At 43.8% G+C, this 5,950-nt stretch overlaps 1 long non-coding RNA gene across 1 annotated transcript; it reads right to left on the reverse strand.

The window, feature by feature from the left end:
- Nucleotides 1-3: 3 nt before the first annotated feature.
- On the reverse strand, nt 4-3,795 carry LOC135496759 (uncharacterized). The gene is made up of 3 exons (XR_010448717.1): nt 3,739-3,795; nt 3,350-3,468; nt 4-104 (listed from the first exon to the last, which is right to left on the reverse strand). It is a non-coding gene; the product is annotated as an uncharacterized LOC135496759 (long non-coding RNA).
- Nucleotides 3,796-5,950: the final 2,155 nt, after the last annotated feature.

The following is a 5,950-nucleotide window of genomic DNA, read 5'->3' on the forward strand; positions in this document are numbered from 1 at the left end:
TCCTTTGATGTTCACAACGACCCAGTGAACCAGCGGTTTGTCAGCGGTTCCAACAGACGCAGTGGGGACGTCAGCATCGACCATCATCAACATAAAGGTTTTGTCTAAAAGTAAGAAAGAAATGCGAACAGTTCACCCGGGTACCGGTAGGGCAGTCGCGTGCGTATTTTTCATTGAAACGATCTCGTACGGCCGGCACCGACATATATCGTCGTTGATGATGGAGAGAGCGGTAGCCGGTACATATTGAGCACGGTTCACTAGCAGTTCAATGTGCTCATGACGTGACGAGAGCAAATCTCACGGGTGGGGCGGAAATTCGCCACATTGCTGACATCATCGGCGCCAACAACTGTTTCTTTTGACCCTGCCGGAGTCTTTCAAACAATAAATGATTGTGTCTCACTCTGCTGACCTCGATTTTGAAAAACTTTTTAAAAAAGGTCATTCAAACGTTAAATCAACTGCAAAGATGATCTTTTATATCACTGAGGTATATACATACGATATGTCGAGAAAAATCTGTACAACTATCGAAATATACGATTACTTGGAACTATTTCGGCTAATCACTTTGCCACCTGCGCGACCTTGTCACTATTGTGGCGCGCTCGTTTGCATACCGCATATAAGAGGCGAATAAAATCTCCATTTCAACATGAAAGCCTTGACGGTTCAGCGCTGAAGGTGTTTGACTGTGGATCGGCTGGTCACGGGTTCGACCCCCGGTGAATCTGCCGATTTTTTTTTTCCTTTTTTCTTCTTCCTTGTCTCGTTATCTAATCATCCATGTACAGATGTAAACATTTTCATTATCATCATTATCATACCTCGCACCCAAACTTTTCAAACTCCAGCACATACTGATTCCGGGCGTTCGAGTACATGAATTATGGGGTAGATGTATTGTTTCAATCATCGCAAATCTGCCTAAAACGGCAAGTTTTCTCAGGTACGGGTACGGCAGTGGCGTGCGTCTTTTTCATTGAAACGACCTCGCACGGCCGGCACCGACATATATCGTCGTTGATGATGGAGAGAGCGGTGGCCGGTACATATTGAGCACGGTTCACTAGCAGTTCAATGTGCTCATGACATGACGAGAGCAAATCTCACGGGTGGGGCGGAAATTCGCCACATTGCTGACATCATCGGCGCCAACAACTGTTTCTTTTGACCCTGCCGGAGTCTTTCAAAACACTAAATGATTGTGTCTGACTCTGCTGACCTCGATTTTGAAAAACTTTTTAAAAAAGGTCATTCAAACGTTAAATCAACTGCAAAGATAATCTTTTATATCACTGAGGTATATACATACGATATGTCGAGAAAAATCTGTACAACTATCGAAATATACGATTACTTGGAACTATTTCGGCTAATCACTTTGCCACCTGCGCGACCTTGTCACTATTGTGGCGCGCTCGTTTGCATACCGCATATAAGAGGCGAATAAAATCTCCATTTCAACATGAAAGCGTTGACGGTTCAGCGCTGAAGGTGTTTGACTGTGGATCGGCTGGTCACGGGTTCGACCCCCGGTGAATCTGCCGATTTTTTTTTTTCCTTTTTTCTTCTTCCTTGTCTCGTTATCTAATCATCCATGTACAGATGTAAACATTTTCATTATCATCATTATCATACCTCGCACCCAAACTTTTCAAACTCCAGCACATACTGATTCCGGGCGTTCGAGTACATGAATTATGGGGTAGATGTACTGTTTCAATCATCGCAAATCTGCCTAAAACGGCAAGTTTTCTCAGGTACGGGTACGGCAGTGGCGTGCGTCTTTTTCATTGAAACGACCTCGCACGGCCGGTACCGACATATATCGTCGTTGATGATGGAGAGAGCGGTAGCCGGTACATATTGAGCACAGTTCACTAGCAGTTCAATGTGCTCATGACATGACGAGAGCAAATCTCACGGGTGGGGCGGAAATTCGCCACATTGCTGACATCATCGGCGCCAACAACTGTTTCTTTTGACCCTGCCGGAGTCTTTCAAAACAATAAATGATTGTGTCTGACTCTGCTGACCTCGATTTTGAAAAACTTTTTAAAAAAGGTCATTCAAACGTTAAATCAACTTCAAAGATAATCTTTTATATCACTGAGGTATATACATACGATATATCGAGAAAAATCTGTACAACTATCGAAATGTACGATTACTTGGAACTATTTCGGCTAATCACTTTGCCACCTGCGCGACCTTGTCACTATTGTGGCGCGCTCGTTTGCATACCGCATATAAGAGGCGAATAAAATCTCCATTTCAACATGAAAGCCTTGACAGTTCAGCGCTAAAGGTGTTTGACTGTGGATCGGCTGGTCACGGGTTCGACCCCCGGTGAATCTGCCGATTTTTTTTTCCTTTTTTCTTCTTCCTTGTCTCGTTATCTAATCATCCATGTACAGATGTAAACATTTTCATTATCATCATTATCATACCTCGCACCCAAACTTTTCAAACTCCAGCACATACTGATTCCGGGCGTTCGAGTACATGAATTATGGGGTAGATGTATTGTTTCAATCATCGCAAATCTGCCTAAAACGGCAAGTTTTCTCAGGTACGGGTACGGCAGTGGCGTGTGTCTTTTTCATTGAAACGACCTCGCACGGCCGGCACCGACATATATCGTCGTTGATGATGGAGAGAGCGGTGGCCGGTACATATTGAGCACGGTTCACTAGCAGTTCAATGTGCTCATGACATGACGAGAGCAAATCTCACGGGTGGGGCGGAAATTCGCCACATTGCTGACATCATCGGCGCCAACAACTGTTTCTTTTGACCCTGCCGGAGTCTTTCAAAACACTAAATGATTGTGTCTGACCCTGCTGACCTCGATTTTGAAAAACTTTTTAAAAAAGGTCATTCAAACGTTAAATCAACTGCAAAGATAATCTTTTATATCACTGAGGTATATACATACGATATGTTGAGAAAAATCTGTACAACTATCGAAATATACGATTACTTGGAACTATTTCGGCTAATCACTTTGCCACCTGCGCGACCTTGTCACTATTGTGGCGCGCTCGTTTGCATACCGCATATAAGAGGCAAATAAAATCTCCATTTCAACATGAAAGCCTTGACGGTTCAGCGTTGAAGGTGTTTGACTGTGGATCGGCTGGTCACGGGTTCGACCCCCGGTGAATCTGTCGACTTTTTTTTTTCTTCCTTGTCTTGTTATCTAATCATCCATGTACAGATGTAAACATTTTCATTATCATACCCCGCGAGAAAAGAGCAAAGAGTCGGCTCTTTGAAGGAAAGTGACAGATATTGCTCGGACAAGTTACTTATCTTAGCAACCGAATTCTGCAATACATACTTGCTGGGAAACCTGCTGCTGCATCAACTCTGACGGATGGCGCTGTACGTTGGTTCACGGGCATCAGGGAACTGTTGCCCTTGGAGAAATCCATAGGGTTAATCTCCTTGGAATCAGCCCTTTAAAAGAAATGCATCATACAAAACGGGGAGGGAGGAGGTGGTCATGATTCAAAAAGTACATAAGACAAAGAATATATATCTCAAACTCTTTCCTTAGACAGATAACATTGCAAACCGTGTAAAATACGGGGCGGCACTTGTGGTAACGGGCAGTGCTCTTTTTTATCCGTTTTATCAGAAGGGTTTTTATCTAATACACTACTGGTTTTATCATGTTGACATGAAGGTTGATCTGAAAGAGCGTCATGGCATCATACTTAAACTTACTTGTAAGAATAAGAGTTACAACAAGCCTGGAAGCTGATGGCACTGCTGGTGAACTTGACGTCGAGTCGTCTGCTCGGAGTCCAAGCAGACGATCCCGTCATTGTTGGCAGGAAGGCCTCGCTCTTGGCTTTGAGTTGTGTGGTGACTTGGGTCAAGCAGCTGGGCACGTAGGATGCATTCTTATTTATACAGTCCGCCTCTGACTGGGCCTGGCAGGCTGGAATATGAAAGGCGCAGATCAGTACTGTAAAATTGATCAGGACTATCGTGTGTTTTGATATAGCCGCGCCAGTAAAAATGAAACGACCAGTTGTCTATACATAATGCATGTTGATCTCCCTGGGCTTTACCGAGCCATGGTATCAATATTAGAAACAACTCGGCGGGGTTTTAATAATTGAATAGTTCGTTTTGACCATTAGGCAATTCATTATGACGCGTGGACCCATATATTGAACGCTCAACCGAGGGTGACACAATTGTCCTTAATTACTCAGCATCGTTGCCAACAACGTTTACACTCAAAATCAACCAGGTGCCTTCGCGAGTTAAAAGGCCTATCACAAACAAGGTCACCATAATAGACGAGCATATTGACCCTCATTTTTTTACATTTCTCCGTTTTAAGAAAACGCGCGTATGACTGATGGAGGCTACGGGGGCTACTGATGGAGGCTACGGGGGCTACAGAATAAAAAGTCGCGGCAGCGTGGAGAGATTTTACTGTAGGTCTACTCTTGAATTGACATAGGGTGAGGTCAAGTATTGGGTTTAAGACGAAATCGAGTTAAAGCCAAGTTTGTCTCGGTTTAAAACCAACACTCGGTCTTAATTCGACCACACAAATCTGCCCCAATTGAAACCGAGATGAAACCTGAGATAAAACTAAGATAAAACCAGGCTAAAACTCCCGAGGATTCGCTGATTTGAATCAGTTCTCATGCATCATGTGCTGGTTCAGTCTCATGCATCATGCGCTGGTTTAGTCTCAAATGCCTCTCAATCGGTTCTCCGCTGCTGGCAGGCTTTCTTACAAAGTTGTCCCCTCTTTGCTGAGCAACAAGATTTTACACTGCCGGGCCGCAGTTTAACAAATCACTCCCAACTCTTTCACCAAATATCTATCCAACTGATGCTTCGGAGCGTAAAGGAATCGAAATGCAGCTGAATCAAACGATGTCAAAATACGGAGCATTTGGAAAGACTTACCAAGTATTAAAGCAGAGAGAACCAAAAATGTCTTCATGGTGTCAAAATGAGACTTGTCTCCAACTGAAATGAATCGATGGCTGTGTACACCACCGGCTGCGCGTATTCACGTATCACCAAGAGTGTTATATAATGAAAGAACCGCCTGTTTGGTAATCATAATACACACGAATAAGGGTGAAGTCATATTTTATTCAAAAGAAGAGGCATAAATTATTAATTATTCTTCCTTCCCCTGTAAGATAAATGTTTTAAGGAGAAAGCACAACCTACAAGACTACTGTGTTCCTCCGCTTGACTGCTGTATGCAGAATGCCTTGGCTTCTTCCAGTGGAAAGACTTTGTCATGTCTTCCAAGTGATTTGCAGCCAAGGCCGGTTTGGTTGCTAGGGGGCCAGTAAAGCTGGTGTCCAGCTCCTGCTTACTGGACCTTCAGGTTGACAAAGAAGATAACGTCTTCTATCCAAGCCAAGACAGTTATGGTCCTTGTTCTACAGCAATGAGGGGTATGGTTCATTCCCAGTGTACCTCACAATACCTTGAAAGGGTACAATCTGCTGCACCATACCTGACCTGGGTCAGACTTGCATTAACAAGTACAACTTGTATTGTTTTTTCGGGGACAAGGAGACCAGGCACAGCCTACCCATTCTATCTGGAGACCACTGTTGTATTGGGACAGGTCTCCGGTCTCTCTGTGTACCTGGGTAATTATCTGATCTGGGGCCATGTTAGTGGCAGCCCGACCATATCAGGCCATTTGACTCGATACATACTTAATACTCGTATGGAGAAGTCATGTTGTTTGCAAGAGGATGCATTGTTGGAGACATGGCCAGTCATCATCTGTCGGTGTTACAGACTCGCCACATTGCCTTTCAAGTATTTGACGTTGGGTAAGCTGTGAAATCATACTCGTCACTCTACCTCAACGTAAGGTATCATATCAAAGAACATCCAAAAACACATCAAAGTATCATCAATCAGAGAACTTTATTCACAC

The sequence above is a fragment of the Lineus longissimus genome, chromosome 12 (assembly GCF_910592395.1).
Source record: "Lineus longissimus chromosome 12, tnLinLong1.2, whole genome shotgun sequence".
Taxonomy (NCBI): Eukaryota; Metazoa; Nemertea; class Pilidiophora; order Heteronemertea; family Lineidae; genus Lineus; species Lineus longissimus.